We start from the raw sequence: 22,301 nt of genomic DNA on the forward strand, positions 1-22,301 counted from the left end.
TCCAATGAGTTTTAATAATACGTTTAATCTGAAAAGCATACTTAGAATGTGGTAATACACATACAATTGAGGCCGCCGGCTGGTGTTGTTGAGAAGCTAAAAGTGTGGTCCTAGGGACATTAGAAGCCCTTTTGTACGCTTTCTTTATAACTGGACCGGGGTAACCACGCTCTAAAAATCTGGTGGTGACGTCTTGAGATTTGCTGTTAAATTCATGTGCGGTGGAACATAGTCTCTTGAGTCATAGAAACTGTCCTGTGGGAATGTTGTCTCTCAGAAGCTTGGGATGAAAGCTATCATATCTGAGTAGATTATTCCGATCGGTCTGTTTTCTGTATATAGTAGTAGTAAAAGAACCATGTTGAAGAGAGTTCAATAGGTCTAAAAATGATACTTGACTCTGATGGCAATGGGCTGTGAATTGTAAATTAGGATCACATGAGTTAATCCACTGTAAAAAAAATTTGAAGGTCTGTAGAGGTGCCCACCCAGATGGCAAAAATGTCATCAATATAACGCTTCCAACAAGTGATTCTAGTATAATGTTCTGAAGGATAAAAAATTCCTGTTCATAACTGGCGACATACAAAAAGGCTATAGAGGGGGCCATTTTGGCTCCCATGGCTGTGCCTTTCACTTGTACAAAAAAATCTTGCCCAAACTGAAAATAATTGTAGTTAAGGGCTATTTGCACTAGTCGGATAAGGAACCTTTTTCTATTATCAAACAGGTCCATGGTTTGCAAATGAGTTTCTATAACGGCAATGGCCGCTGTCTGAGGAATATTAGTGTACAGCGCTGCTATATCCAGTGTAAATAGTGTGGCATGTGTGGGAACATTATGTATCTGTTCTAAAAGGGTGATTATATCATTAGAATCTTTAACGTAAGATGTGATTTTAAGAACTTCATGTTTTAAATGGAAATCAACAAACTCAGAAAGGGGTTCTAAGACTGAGCCAATGCCTGAAACTATAGGTCTTCCTGCGGGGTTTACAAGGGATTTATTTATCTTAGGAACTAGATAAATAATCGGAATCCTAGGATGCTTCCTTGTAAGAAATTTGAACTCATAATCAGATATAGAACCTGTTTCAAGGGTTTGGATTAGGAGGTCAGAAATCATTTCCACTAAATCATTGGTAGGGTCATGATCTAAACGCTGGTAATATATAACATCAGATAATTGACGATAAACTTCTTGAAGATATTTATCGGTGTCTAAAATAACAATCCCCCCACCTTTGTCGGCGGGGCGGATGGTGATAGAGGAATCTTGTGCTAGACTGGTGATGGCTTGTCTCTGATGATGTGTAAGATTGGAATAAGAGCTCAAGTGTAAGGATTCCATGCGTCGGATGTCTCTTTCTACCAGTTGCTGAAATACTTTAATGTGAGGGTCAGTAGGACCTGGGGGACACCATGAGGAAGGTGTTCTCAAAGCATTTGTGGGAAGAGTTGATGTGTCTTTGAAAAAAATGAAGCAACTTACATTTCCTCAGAAATTTATATAGTGAGAATTGAGTGTCACTGGCTTCGTAGAAAGTGGTAGGAACAAAGGATAACCCTTTGCTCAAAACGGAGTACTCCATATCAGTTAATGTTCTTGATGAGAGATTAAAGACGTTTGTCAAAGTTTCTGAACTCTGTTCCGTGTTGTTCGGAGGTTGGTGACCCTGGGGCCAGTGGCCAAAAAAAGCTTTATTTTGTGGTCTGGTGTGAGAGCCAGGAGTGGAAACAGTCTTTTTTCCGGTAGATTTATCATCTTCTGATGTGTCGCTGGACGTTTGTGTATACGCAGGTTGTATATAACACATGTTAGGTCTGGATTTATCCATCCATGCATAAACGTATCCTTTTACATAATCTGTGGCGTCCCGTTGTAGTTTTTTGACTTTGGTTTTTCTCAATTCGGTTTTGAAGTTTTCCATTTTCTGGTTGAACTCCTGCAATTGGGTGGAATGCTTGCCGTTCGATTTCACTCAATGCCCCTGCCTGCTACTCTATATAGGACAAACGTCCCGTAACGTTAAGCTGAGGATTGCTGAACATTTGAGCAAAATACGTACTAAGAAGTTGGAAGCCCCTCTGGTACAGCATTGGTTAGACCACCAACATTCTATTGAAGATCTATGTTTCTCAGTTGTAGAAGCACCCATTTTGTCAAGAGGTGGCGACCTTTCTAGAATGCTATGGGTTAAGGAACAACGTCTCATTCTTAAACACTTTACATCCTAATGGCTTCAATAGTGAAATCGTTTTCACGGCACTACGTCATTTCCTTTCATCTCCTGCTATTTAGTCAGCATTTTTTAGCCACTCACGAATGGAAGATTAGAAGAGTCCTTTCATTATATGGCAAGTACCCCTTTTCTGTGCAGCCTTTTTAGTATTCCTTATAAGATTGACGTTCAAAAGTGCGTGGAATAAGCTAAGTAGTGTTTATTTGTGTTTTTGTCACCAGAAATCAACTGTATGTCCGAATCACACCACAATTTTCTTTGGCATTTGAAGTCCAATTTACTCTTTTCTTGGGTTCCTTGAAAAAGACCCTCGAAACATGGTCCATGTCGGGACCTATAAATCCTTTCAAGCTAAGTGAAAATATGTTTTCCTCTTTTTGCCATTGAAATATATTACAATTATCATCATATAAAGAACACATTGCCTTAGTTAGCATTTCTACACCTAAGCCATACACTGTGTGTGTTCGACTATAGGAGTCTCGGCTCTTGGTCGTATCACACATTTTCTGAGTGTATGTGCAGATTGTATAGATGTCTTTATATATTTATACTCTGAGTTCTATATATTGAGAAGTCTGGTTTGCAGAATTATTATTTTACAACTTTGACCTCTCTACTTTAAACTTTGTTGTAAGTCCTCTCCCTTTAGCACTTGTGACTTAGTTTCCATAGGATCATGATCAAAAAATAGCAATGAAACTGGGAATAAAAATAAAAATAAGGGTGAAACAGAAAACAGAAGCCACAAAAGTCATTAGTTCAACCAATTCTGAGAAGCTCAGAGAAAGAGGAGATCCAGGAGAGGACTCCAGCCAAGTTTTCAGAGCATACTAAACTGTGGTCATCTCTCATACCAGTGGGAGTTGATGTTGAAACTAGTATATCTGTCATGTGATTTCTACAGACTTGAGTTCTTGGGAGTGGTTACTTAACTCTAAGTAAAAACCTTACCTCGGCTGCACACCACAGTATCATTTGTGGTGGGAAAAGAAGCTGTAACTAAGAGACTCAAAAGAGGAAGCTGCTCCCTCTGGAAAGTGTGGGGGTGGGAGTGAACTGAAGGTCATTATGGGACTAGGAGAATAGGGGAGAGTCAAAGCTGCTGCTGATACTGGGAGAATGGGGAACTGAAACTGATGCTTAGGTGGGGGAAAAATAAAAAGCAAGAGGGTATGCAGGGTAAGGTTCAGAGAGATGGATGCTATTGTAAGGAGAAAGAAAGGCAGGGTAAATTAATATTGAATAAGGAAGTAAAACTAACTATGGCAAATTGTAAACTGTTAACTGTATATTAAATAAATTGATATTAGATCCTCAGTATGCATTGAATAAGGAAACTTGTATTGAAAAACTTGCTCTGTAACTATGGCAAATTGTAACCCATCAACTGTATATTATGTACTGTATGTTAACCTGTAATCCGTTCTGAGCTCGTTGCAGAGCACGGGATAGAAAATGAACTAAATAAATGGATAAATACTAGGGAAGGCGAGAACGCAGTATGGGAGAGAAAGAAGCAAGAGGCAGATACTGAGGACAAGGGGGATGTGGGAGAAAAGGGGCTCAGATCCAGTGTGGCTAAGAAAGCAAGTAGAATGTTAGGAATTATTAGGAAATTAATGGATTATTTTAATGCCTTTGAATAGTTCCATGATTAGGGTTACCATATGGCTCCAGAAAAAGGAGGATGGATTGAGACATCCGGGTTTTACTGCCATTGAAAGCAATGGAGGTAAGGAGGACAGAGTGAGACATCTGGGTTATACTTCCACTGAAAGTAATGGAAGTAAAACCCGGATGTCTCAATCCATCCTCCTTTTTCTGGATCTATATGATAACCCTATCCATGATGCAACCGCACCTCTAATAGTAGGTGAAATTCTTGTTACTATAGCTCAAAAAAGATATAGCAGAATTAGAAAATGTACAGAGAAGGGCAACAAAAATGATAAAGGGAATGGGATATCTTCCCTTTGAGGAAAGGCTAAGAGGCTAGGGCTCTTCAGTTTGGAGAAGAGACGGCTTAGGGGAGATATGATAGAGGGCTGTGAAATACTGAGAGAAGTGAAAAGGGTAGACATAAATAACTTGTTTACTCTTTCCAAAAATACAAGGATTAGGGGGCACGCAATAAAGCTACTAAGTAGTAAATTTAAAACAAATCAGAGAAAATATTTCTTCTCTCACTGTAAACTGAAATTCATTGCCATAGAATGTGACATAAGCAGTTAGCATAGCAGGGTTTAAAAGGGTTTGAACAAATTCCTAAAAGAAAAGTCCACAAACCATTATTAAAGGTGGACTTGGGAAAATCTACTGCTTATTTGGAATAATCCACTGCTTATTTCTGGAATAAGCAGCATAAAATCTTTTATATTCTTTTGGGATCCTGCCAGATATTTGCGACCTGGATTGGCCACTGTTGGAAATAGGAAACTGGGCTTGATGGACCTTCAGTCTATCCCAGTAAGGCAGTAGTAGTTAGGTGCCATCTACTCGTGTTTGAATCTTAACGACTTGATAAATTACAGATCTAAAAAGAAATTGGTTTTCTGTAAATCTGATAAGGTCCTCCAGTGTCATCCCCATGGTTGTTTTCAACATGTCCAGCCATCTGTTACAGGTCACCCTCTTCGCCTGGTTCCTTTGATCTTCCCAAACATGATGTCTTTCTCCGATGATCTTTCTCTTCTGACAGTATGACCAAAATAAGATAGTCATAACTTCGAGTGACATAGTGATTTGATCCTGCGTCTAGCCGTTAACGGCTGAATCCTAGTGGCTGCACAGATGGATGGAGCTGGGGAGCGGACGCCCGGAAGTGCAGGAGGAAGCACCGGCACAGCGAGGCACTGGGAGAGCAGGGGCGATGGGCCGCGAAGGACAGCGGGAGCGACGCCGAGTCTGGAGATAGCAGAGCAGCAGCCCAGGGAGCACAGGGCGGGACCAGCTGAGCGGAGGGCCATGCCTGTCTTTAGCCGTCAGAATGGAGTTATGTCAGCCATGAAAAACGTGATCTGTATTGCTTGTGCCTGGTTGGGATGCTGCAGCGAAGTGCAGTGAAGGGGGAATGTTGCTCCCTAAGTCAGCTTGTCGGGAGGATGGCACATTGGAGTGAGCTCGGTGGCAGCACTTCGGGAGAGAGGACAGCCCTTGAAGTCAGCTAACATGAAGTTGGTGTGCTCTGCAATGATCGGAAACATCACACAGCCAGAGATCCTTACATTGAACTGTGCTGAACTGAACTTTTTTTCTTTTAGTTTTCTTTTAATTTTTATTACATTTGCTTTCCTTCCCATTCCATTTTTTTCCCTTTCTCTCATTGCGATTTTAATTCTCTGTAGCATGTTATTGACCGTAGCATGTATATCTCTGTTCCTGAAACTTTGTGTATGTATCCTTGTAACCCGTTCTGGGCTCCTGGGGAGGACGGGCTATAAAAATGAACAAATAGCCTGTCTGATCTCTTCCAGAATTGATTTGTTAGTTCTTCTGGCAGTCCACGGCATGCATGAAATCTTTCTCCAACACCAAAGCTCTTATTTCCGTAGTGTCCAGCTTTCACATCCGTAATTGACCACAGAGAAACTGACTGCTTAGACAAGTCTGATCTTAATTTGGAGTGTTATTTCCTTGCTTTTGAATACTTTGTCGAGAGCCTTCATTGAAGAGCGACCAAGTGCTATTCTGCGGAGTATTTTTTCCCGGCTAAGAACATAATAATAGCCTTACTGGGTCAGACCAATGGTCCATCAAGCCCAGTAACCCATTCTCACGAATGGTTTCTGCTTTCCTCAACTTCTTGTTACTCCCTTCCTTCCATCCACTGTCTGCCGTCTCTCTGTCCCTATATGGCATCTTCTCTCCTTCTATGCCCCTTCCAGAAACTGTGTGCCTCCCCCTTCCATCTCTCCTTTCACCCCCATGGTCTGGCATCTCTCTCTTCTCCTTCCCTCTCCCACACCTCTCTTCTGCAATCCCTTTCTTCCCTCATTTTCCTTTTCAATTTATTTTCTGCATCCATCTAGATTACATTCTTATACCCTCTCATCAATTTCCTTTTTTACTGTCTACCTATAGCTCACCCCCTCCAGTATTTTCCTAACTCAATCCTTTTTCCCCCATCATGTGCCCTCCTTTTATTTATCCCCTCCTTCCATCATGTGCCCTCTTTCTCTACTAGAGGTCTGCACAGGAACAGGGATTGCGGGAATCCCGCGGGTCCCGCAGGAATCCCCCCCTAACCCACAGGACTCCCATGGAGATCCCCCTCTGGCCCACGGGACTCCCACGGGGACCCCCTTCTAGCCAACGGGACTCCCACGGGGATGGAAGGCTTTGGAAGCAGGGTTCGTCCATATAATATAATGGACACATCAGCCTTAGTAAAACAGAAAACAAAAAAAGGATTCCACCAAAGAGATTCCACAAGGAAAACAGCAGCGCAAACACAAAAGAAACTGTGGAATTGATGATCCTGTCAGAAGTAATTGCTGCTTTTTATGGGGACGAGCAGGGATGGAGGTAATTCTTTGCGGGGATGGGTGGGGACGGAAAGCATCCTGACGTGGACGAGTGGGGACGGAGAAGATCCTGGTGGGGACGGAGAGGATCCTGGCGGGGACGGGCAGGGATGGGTGGGATTTCTGTCCCCGTGCAACTCTCTATTATCTACCCCTTCCATCTAGTACCTTCTCCTCTCTCTGTCCACTTCCATCGTCTGCTCCCCTCTTTCTCTCCTCTCCTCCCATTTCCTTCCTGCATTTGCTCCCTTATCTCTCCCATCCGCACTTTCCATCCAGCATAGGCTCCCTCTCTACCGCCACACTACCATCTTTTCTCTCTCTCCATCCACCCCTCTTCATTCAGCGTCTGCCCCCTTTCTTTACCTCCAATCCAATTCCATCCAGTATCCTTCCCCCTTATGTCTCTCTCCCCTTTCCCTGTACATCAATTCCATCAGCACCACCCTTCCATACCACCCTCCCCCTTTTACTTCCTGCACCACTCTTTCATTCCAGCAGTCCTACTCCTTTCCTGTGATGACTGTAGCTGCTGGCTGCTGGTCCACCCCACTCTGACGTACTAGCTCTGGAGCAGAGTCAGCAGCCGCATGCTGGAAGGTTCCGTGATGACTCGTCTGCAGGCTTTGCTCTGGAAGAAGTATGTTCCGTTGGAGGGGGTTGACCCGGAAGACGCAGAGAGTTGCGGCAAGGTCCCGTGATGACTGCGTCCACCCCCTACGATGTAACTTATTTCTTCCGGAGCAAAGCCAGCAGTCAAGTCATTGGGGGACCTTCCTGCACCTCAGCGCAGCTGCTAACTCTGCTCTAGAGCAGTGTTTTTCAACTTTTTTACACCTATGGACCAGCAGAAATAAAAGAATTATTTTGTGGACCGGCAAACTACTAAGACTGAAATTTAAAAAAAAACCACATATCCACCCTGTCTCCGCAAGCTCAGTTCCCGCAAACCATCTGATCCCATCCACACAAGCCTCAGTTATGATTTTATATTGAACGTATTTTATTAAAGTATATAAAGAAATAACATTCTGTACAATTGTCATTTTATAAATATAAATAAACAGAGCAAGAACTAACAAAACCCCTGTCTCCCCTCCCCTTCACATATATCCCCTCTACTATCAAGAAAACTGAACAAGCCAAATTATTACAGAATGATACACAGAAATATCATGCTAACAGAATACTGCAGTCACACATGACAGGAATAGTGTTAGGAGAGTGTCCCCTGGTATGAAAGTGCCCTAAGCCAGATTGAAGCTAAAGAAGCACTACCTTGCTTTGCAGTCCCTAGTTATGTCTCTAGCAGGGTATATATTTCAAATCTGATATATTCTAATGACAAAATAGAAATAATATGATTTTTTTCTACCTTTTGTTGTCTCTGGTTTCTGCTTTTATCTTCTTTTCACTCTTTTCCTTCCAGCGTCTGCCCTATCTCTTCAATTCAGCATCTGCCCGTTCCATCCACTGTCTGCCCCTTCTAGAAACTGACTCCCCCTGCCATCTCTCCTCTAGACCCCCCCCCCCCTTTGGTCTGGCATCCATCATCTTCCCTATTCCCTCATGGTCTGGCATCTTTCTCCTTTCATCTCTCTTTCCCTCCCCCCTGTGGATTTTACCATCTCTCTCTTCTCATTTCCTCTGCTCAGATCTGATATCTCTGTCTCCTTCCCCATTCTCTGGCATCTCTCTCTCTTCCCTTTCCTTCTCTGGTCTTCCTTCTTTATTTTCTGCCTCCGTCTAAATTAAATTCTTTCTTACTATGCAGACCTCCGTTTCCCTTTTTTCACTGTGTCTACCTACAGCATGCCACCCCTTTCCTTCACCCCTCCACTATCTCATTAATACTATCTTCTTCCCCCATCCAGCATATGTCCGTTTTCTTTATCCCTCCTTCCATCCAGTATATGTTCTCTTTTTCCACTTCCATTCAGCATTTGCTCTCCCTTCTACCCACTTCCATCATATGCCCTCTTCTCTCTCCCCACTTCCATCATTTGCCCTCTTCTCTCTCCCCCTTCTCCCCACTTCCATTCTCTGCCCCTTCTCTCTCTTTCCCCCCACTCCCCACTTCCATCATCTGCCCTCTTCTCTAAACTAAACTAAACTAAATCTTGGGTTTATATACCGCATTCTCTCTCCCCACTTCCATCATCTGTCCCTTCTCCCCACTTCCATCATGTTCCCTCTTCTCTCTCCCCCTTCTCCCCACTTCCATCATCTACCCCTTCTCTCTCTTTCTCCCCACTTCCATCATCTACCCCTTCTCTCTCTTTCTCCCTATTTCCATCATCTGCCCCTTCTCCCCACTTCCATCATTTGCCCCATCTCTCTCTTTCCCCCCACTTGCATAATCTGCCCCCTTCTCTCAATCTCTCCATCTATCACAGGCCCATCTCTCTCCCTTCCTCTCACCTTTCTTTCCAATTTTGGCAACAAGATCGGCAAGTCCCATCCCCCCCCCCCCCCGCAATGACACTCAAGTTCGGCAACAGGCCTCCTTCTCCCCCCCCCCCCCCAGCATCAACAGTACTTCAGATCGATAACCGCGGTGCTCAGGCCAAAGCTTCCCTCTGACTCAAACTGCCTGGGTGGAAACAGGAAGCTGAGTCAGAGGGAAGCTTTGGGCTGAGTACCGCGGTTACCAATCAGAAGTGTTGTTGATGCCGGGGGGAGAAGGAGGCCCGTTTCCAAACTTGAGTGCCGTCGTGGGAGGGGGGGGAAGCCCGTTGACAATCTTGAGTGCCAGGGGGCCTGTTGTAGATCTTAAATTGTGTTGCGGGGGGGGGGGTGCTGATGCAGCCCAGATGCTGCTGATGGCCCTAATCCGATCTTTCCGGCCCTGCGTGGACCGACAGGAATTTTCTGCAGACCGGCGCCAGATGACCCGGACCTGGCCTGCTGTGCACCCCCCTTAAGGCGTGCACCAAGGGCGGATCTCCCCCCCCCCCCTTTGGTACGCCACTGGTGTCCCCTAGTCTTTGTAATTTTTGACAGAGTGAAAAATTGATCCATTTGTACCCATTCTATTCCACTCAGGATTTTATAGACTTCAATCATATCTCTCCTCAGCCGTCTCTTTTCCAAGCTAAAGAGCCCTAACTTTTTAGTCTTTCCATATACGAGAGGAGTTCCATCCCCTTTATCATCTTCATCGCTCTTCTTTGAGCCTTTCTAGTTCCTCTTTTTGAGATACTTCCCAACCTTTGAAGCTGCCATCAAAGCTCACTCGTTTTAAATATCTATTTGTAGTCGCTTAGCCGAGGGTTTCAAAATATTATAATCATTTCCTCTTTTTCTTCTTTCATTAGAAAACTTCTGCCTATATCTTGGCCATTCTGACTCTTATCTTTAGTCTTGCTGTCCCCGTTTAACTCTGTAATTAGATTTCTTCTCATACCAGTATTCTTCCATTTTCTTAATGAGAAAAGACTCTGTCACTCAGGAAGATCAAATGTTATCTAAGGAAAACTTTAGTTAACTACAATACAATTCATATACAGACCAGAACATCACAAAACAAACACATCAATTTTTCAAATTGATTCACAGGTCCTTTCTCATAAATATAAATTCACAGTAAATATATACTTTTAATTTCAAAACAGAAACATTTCTTTAAGTTTCCCCACTTGATTTCTCCAATGTTCCAAAATCCTGCATACGACTATGCCAAATTTTTGTAGTAAAATAATCCTGCCGACTTTACACCAAATTTTTAACCTGTTCTCTGTCTGAGAGAGACTCTCGCTTTAAATATCTATTTCTAGTTGCTTAGCCAAGGATTTCTCTCCACAGCCAGAAAACAGGTGTACAAATAATATATTACAAAAATTATTAAATAGATGAAACATGGAAAATATTAAAAGTGCTGTTTATTTTTATCATTTAAAGAACTGTATTCTTAAAAATTGTATTCTTTTCTTTCTAGACACCAAAAAGAATCTTTAAAGTCTTACTCACTAAACATATTCAACAATATCAGATAAGTACATGTTCATTTTAATTATCCAGTATAAATTTTATTTTAATGCCTTTTGTTAAATAGTTCAAAAGAGTTTGATTCATTGTCTAATTTTCTCTTACAGGTATCATCTGCATGTAGTTTTCCAAACAGGACTTCTTCAGATATAAACAGGTAAGTATGCAATTCTTTTCTTCTGTCGTTGGGATTCATTGGGATCCGTTGGGTACCAACACTCTTCTCTGTGGGTGAAACACCTGTTCCAGAGAATAGTAACCCTACTCCCTGACTTAAAAAAACCAAAAAAGCAAAACCCTATATCCCTTTGAGATGGCTTAAATAAAAACAATATATACTGTGGTCATTAGCTACCCAAATAAAAAAAAATAATAATTGGAATTTTCCTATACTTTAACCCACCCACAATATATCTTAACTTTTAGGCTTAAATCCAAAGTTATAAATAAAAATGTTTATTTAAACCAAAATTTTCTGACAGAATTAGAAACTATAAAACATACTCCAATTTACAACTGATCTCTTTGAATAACCAGAACACAATAAATGTTTTCACCGCACAACTCCTTACAAAGCCTAATAGATACTTTATAACTTTTCCCCTGATATCAGCCAGGACATAAATATTTTCTTTGTTACTACCATCTTTTAAAACACTGTATGACAAATCAAATGCAGTTCCTCTACAAAGACAGGTTAACCTTAAACAAAATTAAAATTAGTTATAAATTCACTTTAAATTCTTTTTTCTCACAGAAAGAATTTCTTTTCTAACCACAGACAACTAAAACCAATCTTTCTTCCAGCTGAGAACCAACCAACTGCTCTCCCCGGCAGTTTAGAATACTTCCTGATAGAGAGCTGTGCTGTCCAGAATTCCAAAGGACACATGCAGCTCAGCTAAATTTTTTTCTCTTGGGTTACAATACAAAATTGAAATAATAATAATAATAGTAACTTTATTTTTTATACCGTCAACACTCAAAAAATTCTAGGTGGTCCACAAAGTAAGAGAACTGAACATTTGAGTGATAATACAAAGCACTCAAGAAGGCACAATGCAATATTCCATTTATAAAATTACAGTATGAAAACTATGACTTAGTCATCGATCAAGTTACAAATTTTTTCAACAAATAGGTCTTAACTGATTTTCTAAAAGTGCAGTAAGATGCAGTCTGTCCAATCAGATCATCTAACCATGCTTGAACTTTACCTGCTTGATAGGCCAAAGATCGGTCAAAAAACTTTTTATAATGACAATTTTTGGGATTAGGAAAAGTAGACTTAGTCAGACTATACAATTCAAAGTGAGAAAAAAAAAAATATGAAGGAGCTAATCCAAATAACAATTTATAGCAAATACAGTACAAACAAATTTGAAAAGTATTCTTGCTTCCATTGGCAACCAGTGTAGCTGGTGGTAATAAGGGCTGACATGTTCCTGTTTTTTCAATCCAAAAATTAAACAGACAGTTGTATTTTGGACTAGGTTTAATCTTCCTAGAATAGTTTTATAAGATCCCAAATAGATTATATTACAATAGTCGAGAATAGTTAAAATTAATGCTTGAACTAATAATCTAAAAGAAGTAGGGCCAAAATATTTTTTAATGGAATGCAATTTCCATAATGTGAAGATATTCTTTTTATTGGACTAATTTTAATACATTTTTTTACTAACTTTTGGAGAGCAAAATCCCCTTTTCAGGCAGTGGCGTACCAATGGGGGATGGGGTCAGCTCCTAAGGGGTGCTCCTCCAATCCCTTTTTATTTGGGGGGTGTTAAGAAAATGATCAGCCCCAGGTGTCACATACCCTAGATAAGCCATTAATTAATGAGAACATTCAACCGTTCAAACACCTTTCCAATAAGAACCATATATATATTAAAAAGAAGAGGTGAAAGATCCGAAACACGAGGCACCCCACGCATATCCACAACCTCTAATATGAGGGCTGTTCAAAAAGTATCAGACCCTTTATTCATAAAAAATACTCGTATTCAGAAACAACAATCTTATACTAATCTCCTCCAAAATAGTCCCCTTGGGCTGCCACACACTTCTTCCAACGGTTCTGCCACTGTCGGAACCAGCACTGGAACGCCTCTTTTGAGATTGCTCACAAATGGTCCGTCACATTCTGCATGATGTCTTCTCTTGACTGAAATCTGGTCCCTTTCAGGGGCATTTTCAAATTGGAGAAAAGGCAGAAGTCACACGGCACCATGTCAAGAGATTAGAGAGCCTGAGGAATCACAGGTGTGTTGTGTTTGGCCAGGAAACTCCATATCAAATGTGAAGAATGGGCAGGTGCGTTATCATAATGGAGCTGCCAATTGCCCGCTGCCCACAGGTCCGGCTGTTTGTGTATCACAGCATTATGAATGCAATGTAGAACCTCTTGGTAGTACCCCTTGTTGATTTGACGATCCTGCATCACCAGGGTCCTCACTTGGTCAATGACGATCTCATTTCTGGACATTGAGGGCCTACCAGAACGTGCTTCACTCTCCACTGATGTGTGGCCATCTCTGAAGTGGTTGTACCACTCCTTTATCTGTGTCGTCCTCGAAGACCTGTTGAGTCTTGTGGATCGTTTCCACTTGGGAATTGCCAAGCTTTACACTAAATTTAATGCAGTAGCGTTGTTCAACTTTTTCTATTTTGTCAAAAACGAAAATCCGACGGCACTCAGTTACACTTCCTCAGTCACTGGCGGTCTTCCGGCGACTGACAATTTCTGTAGGCAGGAAAAAATTCAAGCATGTGCATTAGGGTTACCTACAAATGTGCACCAAACCTCGTCTCCCTAGCTTTATTTGTTTATGCAAGAAAAATTAAGGTGTGAAACATTGTGAACAGCTCTTGTACTTCCCTTCCACTCACCATCCTAAAAGATCCTAAAAGACCTGTTTTTTGTTTTATTTTGTTTAAAATAGGATAAGAACCATTGAAAAGCCTTTTTTCTCTCATACCCAAAGCACTTATGTTGCTATAGTCAAAAAACTATCCAGTTACAGTGTTCCACCATGAATTCATGGTTCGCGGACTCACTAATTCGCGGTATTCTCTGGCCGCCTCTTTCTGTACTAATGTTGGGCTACATCAATCAGGAACTGCGTGTCAAAGCAGCTCCTGATTGGTGTAGCTTTACTTTAGTGATTTTCTTCACTTGCCGGTGCTCCAGCTGCCCTCTCCTGATTTTTGACAGGTGAACAACTGTATTCGCATTTTTTATTTTTATTTTTTAATTTGTGGGGGATCCTAGAATGGAACCCCCACAAATATCGGGGGAGTACTGTAGCAGCAAAATTCAGCTGCTCAAATGGCAGTCCTAAACTACAGTAGAATCCCGATTAACTAGTACTGGAGCAACCAGCACTCTCACCCAACCAGCCCCCCAAAAATTGTCCTCCCTCCAGCCCCTGAAGCAGCAGCAGCGGTCCTGACTCTTATATGGAATACTCTTCCCCTATATATTAGAGAAATCAAAGATCTTAACTCATTTAAATCTAATCTAAAAACATTTCTCTTCAAAGCCTCATTTAATCTTTAGTACAACTTTTTGTGAAGAGTTAAACTGTCAATATCTCCTCACACATCCTACCCCAGCCTAAACGTTATACTCTACCCATCACATACCCCTTTTCTTCCCCTTGGGAAACATCAATTTGTAACTTTTTCTCCCTAATGTCCTTTCCTATGTGTATCTAAGTACGTCTGTATTGTCAGTTTGTTGAAGCCCCCTGAAATTTTTAATGTAAAATAACTTGTTTCATTGTTCTATGCTAAAAATTTTTATTATGTAATTCGCTTAGTCTTAATAAGCGAACCATTAAATTCAAACTTGAAACTTGAAACACCCCCTCCCTTCCCTCCAGCCCCAAAGCAGCAGCGGCAGTGGTCCTGACCCACCAACCAGTAGCATAGTGAGGGTAAGAGGCACCCAGGGCGGTGGTGCCCTTCCTCTCTTCTCCGCCCTCTGTGCCTTCCTCGCTCCCTCTGCCATGCATGCACGCGTGCCCTTTCCCTTCTCCCATACCTCTTTCATTTTCCCGGCGCAAATCGCATCACCATCTTGCTGCCTGTGTTTGTGTTGGCTCTTTCTCCATGCCGCACATTGTGAAGAAGGTGTCATCATATTGTCTACAATGACACCCAGATCCTTTTCTCAGGCGCTAACCCCCATGGTGGACGCTAGCATCCGGTAACTGTGATTTGGGTTATTTTTTCCAATGTGCATCACTTTGCATTTGTCCACATTAAATTTCATCTGACACTTGGATGCCCAGTCTAAGGTCTGCCTGCAATTTTTCAGAATCTGCATGTGTTTTAACAACTTTAATCAAAATACTTTCTGAGTGTACGCTGCTTTTTAACATATTTAGATCTAGAGATGGGAATAACTAGTGAGATAGTTAAATTTGCTGATGACACAAAGTTGTTCAAAGTTGCTAAATCACAAGAGGACCTTGTGAGGCTAGAAGATTGGGCATCAAAATGGCAGAAGATGTTAAATGTGAGCAAGTGCAAAGTGATGCATGTGGGAAAGAGGAACCCAAACTATAGCTACGTGATGCTGGGTTCTATGTTAGGAGTCACTGCCCAGGAAAAGGATCCAGGTGTCATTGTTGAGGGTACGTTGAAACCCTCAACTCAATGTGCGGTGGCGGCTAAGAACGCAAATAGAATGTTAGGAATTATCAGAAAAGGAATGGAAAAGAAAGATGAAAATATTATAATGCCCTTGTATCACTCTATGGTATGGCAGCAACTTGAATACTGTGTGCAGTTCTGGTCGCCATATCTCAAAAAAGATATAGTGGAATTAGAAAAAGTGCAAAGAAGGGTGGCAAAAATGATAAAAGGTGTGGGGCAACTTTCCTATGAGGAGAGGCTAAAGTGGCTAGGGCTCTTCAGCTTGGAGAAGAGACAGCTTAGGGAGGACATGATAAAAGTCTATAAAATACTGAGTGGAGTGGAAAGGGTAGATGTGAATTACTTGTTTACTCTTTTGAAAAATACTAGGACTAGGAGGGCATGCGATGAAGTTACTAAGTAGTAGATTTAAAACAAACTGGAGAAAATGTAATTAATCTCTGGAATTTGTTGCTGGAGAATGTGGTGCAATCAGTTAGCTTAGCAGGGTTTATAAAAGGCTTGGATAATTTCCTAAAAGAGAAGCCCATAGGCCATTATTGAGATGGCTTGGGGAAATCCAAGGCTTATTATCAGGATAAGCAGCATAAAATCTGTTTTGCTACTTGGGATCTAGCTAGGTACTTGGGACCTGGGTTGACCACTGTTGGAAACAGGATACTGGGCTTGATGGACTTTTGGTCTGTCCCAGTATGGCAATTCATATGTTCTTAAGAAAGAGCACTACTGCACGTTCTTCTTCAATGGTGCAATCTTACAATGGAGCATCAGTGTTTCTGACCTTGTGGCTGCCACACGACTAAAGGTCGAGCGCTGGAATGTGCATGGATAAACTATCCAACAGGTAATATATGTTGCATTTCACTAGTTCTGTTCCAATTATCAAGTAATTTAATAATTGCTTTTAATTTTTGATTTGCCCTCGTATAAATAGATTTTTCTAGTAGGTTGAAATATACTGTGCATTACTGCTAGTAGCCCTTCTAGTGAAAACCTTTTTGTGTACCAATTTTAGGTCTGTGTATACTTTAGGAATTAAGCCCAGCTTATGTGCCTATCTGTTGTATAAGTCAGGCAGCCTGTTATAAGTTACCCTCCATGCATAACTGGATTTATAAGAAAAAAAAAATATCTCCAAGAATGTGCACTGTTGAACATCTCCAAACCCCTGCCACCCTACCCCCACCATCTTCCCAAACTTATTTTAGCCCTGAGAGTTTTTGCATTACTTCAGTCAATTAAATCAGATTTAGAAGAGACATATTTTGTTAGAAAGCTAATAGAATTCCTCTTATTAACACGTGAGCTGACACATTTCTCTCATGATCCAAACGCTTTACAATGTGTGGAACTTTTAAATGATTGAAGACTACAGTCTTTGTGTCCTCAAGACTAGTGATTTTCATACAGGCCCAAAATGCGTGTGGTTTTCGTCTCACTCTTGCTTGGCTTCTTTGTGAATGTGCCAAAGAAACAGAAAATGGAAGCAGCCTAACCACAGAAAGATGTTTTGTTTCTGCACCGGAAACACCTGCCTGAAGGCTGAGCTCAGTCATAAACTGCACAAAGCCAGCCTTCCATCTCCACAGCACCCCCCAGGTCATATCACTGCATCAGTATTATCTTCCTGTACTTCTCTTGACTACAGGTTCTAGGGTTGGAGGAGCACAGGGGGCTTTGTTGTGGGGTGGTATTGCTTGTTATGCAATAAGACATGCTAATGAGCTTCAGTACTGGTTGTGTAACAAATAAAGCTGAAGGTGACAAGGTCCAATGTGAACTACCAGCAGAAATGGTCGACACCAGCCCTTTTGATGTTGGATATGATGAGAAGGACACATATAGGGGCAGAGATAGTTCTAGGGATGAGATTTCAGGTGCTGGGTTGCATGTGGGAATTTGTTTATTTAAAAAATGTATAAACTGGACCATGTACAATGGAACAAACATAATATAAAATAAAAAAGCAAAAGACAAATGAAAAAAACAATATAACAAAATATCATCTAAAATAAATGTAAATTATCTGAGTCACATCATCATTTCAGAGCCTGCAAACAGAAAAGCATTATGCATTAGATTCAGTTGAGCATGCCTTAAAAATGCCTGCTTATATAGGTATGTTTTCAATGACTTCTTAAATAGTTCAGTATTCTTAATTGTTCTCATATCAAATGGCAGGGCATTCAATCGTTTTGGTCATGCAGGATAGATAATGAAGGACCTAAATTCATGTAATTGTGACTCCCTCCCACTCCAAAGAATGTCTCTACTACAAAGCAGGAGGCATAGGGTTCTTTGGAGAGTCACTGAGTATCAATGTGTGTGGATAGAAGAATTATGTGGGAGGAGTTGGAGGACTAGGGCTACCAGACGTCTGGGGAAACCTGGTCATGTCCTCATTTTAGAGGACTGTTCGGACTCCCGGACAGACTTTCCAAAACCCGGCTTTTGTCCAGGTTTTGGAAAGCTCTGATGAGCTCTGGCCGCATCTGGAGGGCCTCTGAGCATGCATGGTTGACGTCACACACATCTGCGCATGCTCCAGGTCCTCCAGATGCAGCTGGAGCTCGTTGGGAAAGAGTGGAGGTTGTGTAGGGGTGGGGGTGGGGCTGTGGCAGAATGGGGTGGGGGCTGAGGCAGAATAGGGTGGGGCTGGAGGCAGAACAGAGCAGAGTCATGTGTCTGGGGTTTTGTGAAAAAAATATGGTTACCCAATACTGTATGATAGTATTAACTACTGTATGATAGTATTAATTACAGTATGTTGTATTAAGTACTATCATACTGTATCATACAGTATGATAGTAGTTAATACAACATTATGAGTTTGCGTTTTGTGAACATTGAGTGCTGTGGGTTATAATGGGTGGCATGATTAGGATTGTTTTGTCTTTGTAGGGCTTGGGCTCCCTCTTGCCCCGATCATTGTAGAGGGTGGATTCTGTAATCGGTGTTGTTTTTGACAGACACCGGTTACAGAATTCAGCTTATAGGCAAAGGACTAGCTCCTCCTTCGCCTAAAAGCCCTTGTTTTGGATGTTTGGGACTTAGGCTTTTTGTAGGTTGATTATATGGTGTTAGTGTAGACGTAGTGGTGGTCTGGGCATTTAAATTGACATTTTCCCTGCTTCTACTTTCAACGTTTAAGGCCTTAGGCCAAAAGGGGACTTAGACTTTTTTTTTTATTATGCCCCTCTATGTGTCTGGGTTGGATGCCTCTGCCTTGAGGGTTGATATTTCTGAGTGGTTAGGCTTGTGTCTGGCTCTGTGGGAACCGATGGCTCCTCGGTTGGGGTATTATACTTCTATTCTACTGGCCCTTAGTCCAGATTCTCAGTCATGCCGACTGGCACAGGCATGGAGTACGGACTTGCAGGTAGACCTTGAGTCTGTTGTTATTTCTGATGGGTTTGTGCACATAACATCGGTGTCTTGGAGTATGGTTCACCGGGAACAGGAATATAAGTTTCTGCATAGAGCCTTTATTTCTCCGTTGCGGGCGTTCCGACCGGGGTTTGCTGAGCGGGATGCTTGCCCTAAGTGTGGCCATGCTGGTGCTACATCGGGGCATATGTTTTGGGCGTGCCCTTCTATACAACTCTTTTGGACGAGGGTGTAGACTTATCTTAGCTCTCTTGTGCCTGCTTTACCTGCTTGCTCCCCGCAGTTGGCTCTTTTTTATGTTGCCACTGATTTGGGGGGTCTCCATGGGGACAATCGTCGTTTTGTGTTTAAGGCTTTACTGCTAGCTAAGCGGGTGATTTTGGTACACTGGCGAGTGCCAGCCTCTCCATCGGTGGCTCAATGGAAACAGTTTATTTTTGAACTGGCTTTATTATAGCATAGAGCGGTATCAGGTAGGCCGCTGCGTGGCTGGGACAGGTTCCAGGATATTTGGGAGGTATATTGGGCCTCCTTGCCCCATAGGTCGAGGAGTTTGTTACTTAACTCATAGTCTGTGCCTGGGAAGCTCCCTTTGGCTCTCTTTTCTTCTTTGTGCCCTTTCTTGATCTCTTTTTTCTTTTCTTCCTCCCTCCTTCCTTCTTTTCTTTTCCTTTCTCTTTTTCTATCCCATCTGATTTTAGAGTAGTCCACACATACTTACACTTTTTTGTGCACAATAGTTTCTCTGTTGCGTTTTATCCACTCGGGGGAGGGGGGTTGGACTGGGAAGGGTAGGGGGTGATGGGTGGTCATAAAAATTGACAAAAATTGTTGCTGGGCAATTGGTATTTGCACTAGGCTCAAGTTTTGCACTCGTTTTTGCTTGTTTTATTTTTGTGGGATTCTAATGTTTGCTGTTTTCTCTTGTACCAGTGCTATTTTCTATAATGTTCACTTTTTGCTCAAAAAAGAAAATATAAAAATATATATATATATATACAATTTCAGTAATAATGGACCATATTAAGAAATAAATTTATCGAACAGCACTGTCTTGATTTTTTTCCAAAAAGAACTATAAGATAACATAGCTTGATGAATATAATTGCCTAGCCAAGACTGCTGTTTACCTACTTGAAATGTTAGGGTCTTATCTAAAAAAGTATTGTATATTAAGAATTAGGCTAAGAATTAATTGCATTAGCTTGAAAGTATAACAAGAAATTGTAAAAATGTACTTTTTTTGATAAAATGGTACATGATGCATAATTTTAAATGTGATTGAAGTGTTGAAGAAGCAAAAACTTTGTTGTCCGGTGAAATCTGTTCTTATTGCTAAACTTTGTATACTGCACACTACTCCTCCCACGTTGACTCAGTAGAAGAATCATATGCATGAACTTTTACGTATGGAAAAACAATCAGTGATGTTTCGAGCATGATGAGAGCAACAGAAATTTCTAAAACTATGGACAGAGGGAAGTGACGTCATCGTGGCTGATGGCAGCCTAGAGCGATAGCTCCGCGGACCCCCGTGCTGATTTCGGCTATCTTCGCGCGATTTCGCGTGCCTGCACTGTCTACTTCCCTTAGCTTGTTTGTGAAGCTGCTTTGCTGCGTCTCGATGGCGACGCGAAAAAAACAAACAGATATTAAAGCGTTCTCCTCACCGATCCCGAATGGGCCTTCTAAAACTGGCTCTAAAATGGCGCCCGATCCGACCGCGGCTGCGGAGGGTTCCCTTGCTGATGCAGCGTTGCCGACTTTACAGCTGGAGATGCGTGGTTGGTTCCAGGAACTGAAGTCTGAAATCTCTGCAGTTCGAGCTGATATCCATGCTGTTGTTGCTGAGCTAAAACGTGAGGTGGGTGAAATCGGGAATCGAGTGGGAGAGACAGAGGTTGCAGTGGAGGCACATGGCTCTGAACTAACACAGTTGAGAGGCAGGATTGCAGCGCTGGAGGAAAAAGCTGATGTGAGCACCCTAAAGCTGGAGGATCTGGAGAATCGCTCCAGACGGTGCAACCTTCGCTTTCGGGGTGTGCCAGACACTGTTTCTGACTCTCGCTGTATGGAGGTGATTGATCATATATGTATTCAGGCACTAGAGACTGCTGGCTTACCTGTGGAAGTGGGGAAACCATTGCTGGATAGGGCTCACCGCATCCCTGGCCCTCGTGATGTGAACCGCCCTCGTGATGTTGTGGCCTGTTTCCATCGCTATATGGATAAGGAACATGTGCTTAGGGCGGTGAGGCGTTCTGGGGGAGCTGTTAAATGGGAAGAAGCGGACATTGATGTCTATCCTGATGTGGCTCCAGCAACCCTGGCCCGCCGTCGCACATATAGAGACTGTACCCGTATACTGCAGGAGCGCAGTGTTCGATATAGATGGATTTATCCTATTGGACTGGCTTTTACACATGCAGGCAAGAACTACACTGCAATATCTGTGGCTGATGTTCAATCTCGAATGGTGGAAGCAGGTTTGATGACGGCTTCGGAAATGGCTCCACTGCCTCAGAGGTCACCTATACCCAAATCAGGAAGAGGGCTGGGATGGCAGAGAGTGGCTAGGTCGACTGCAGCCCGTCGCCCTTTGGAAGCGGCCACGTCTTCATCCCTTTGAACTTTTGTGTTTATGAGATGTGTTCCTGAACTTTTGTGCTGTGTATGTTTCTTCTTCTTTTTGCAGAGCGGCTTCTGTCGCGAAGGTTGTTTATAGGGCTTGTTCTGGGGGTCCCTTTGTGAACTGTTTCTCTACACTTCCTGTATCGTGGTTACCAGGTGCTTTGGTAGCTGGACCATGTGGGGTGTTGTTGGGGGGTTGGGGGGAGGGGGGTGTTGATGTTGGGAAGGGTTGTGACCGAGTGCTTTTTTGTATGGTTGTATGGGAGTATGTTTGTATCTTGTTTTTCTTAAGGTTGCGATTGCAGGGGTTGGTTGATTTGGCTGCTTTGGAACATGGTATGGATTTGGTGATGAAGTGCTTTTTCTTTTCTAGTATAAATGGATAAACTTTCTTTGCTGTCTTATAATGTACATGGTTTGAATTCACCACAAAAGCGACGCTTGTTATTTAAGGAATTGAGCCGCCTGAATAGTGCTGTTGGATTTATTCAGGAGACCCATTTTCAATCTCACTATGAGAAATTGCTTACACACAATAGCTATCCTCATGTTTTCCTTTCCTCTAATAAGATCCGGAAAAAGACTCAGGGGGTGGGTATTTTAATTCATAAACGTGTCCAGGTGGTATTGAGAGAGGTGGTGCGGGATGTTGAAGGCCGCTACATTCTGGTCAAGGCTGAGCTGGATGGCACCTTATATAGTTTACTGAATGTCTATGCTCCAAACGTTGGTCAGGGGGCCTTCTTTACGTTGTTAGAACGTGTGCTGTTGGACCATGTAGAAGGTACTCTTCTTGTAGGTGGAGACTTTAATCTTACCTGCTATCCTCAGGAGGATAATTCCAATTCTTCTATCCGCTATG

The 22,301-nt window shown here is 42.3% G+C and overlaps 1 long non-coding RNA gene across 1 annotated transcript in view; it reads left to right on the forward strand.

The window, feature by feature from the left end:
* Positions 1–22,301, forward strand: part of LOC117361558 — a 53,219-nt gene that overhangs the window by 3,341 nt on the left and 27,577 nt on the right. The window contains exon 2 of the long non-coding RNA XR_004539684.1: positions 10,864–10,913. This is a non-coding gene — a long non-coding RNA (uncharacterized LOC117361558). The remainder of the gene's footprint in view (positions 1–10,863; positions 10,914–22,301) is intronic.

Source organism: Geotrypetes seraphini, chromosome 1, assembly GCF_902459505.1.
Source record: "Geotrypetes seraphini chromosome 1, aGeoSer1.1, whole genome shotgun sequence".
Taxonomy (NCBI): Eukaryota; Metazoa; Chordata; class Amphibia; order Gymnophiona; family Dermophiidae; genus Geotrypetes; species Geotrypetes seraphini.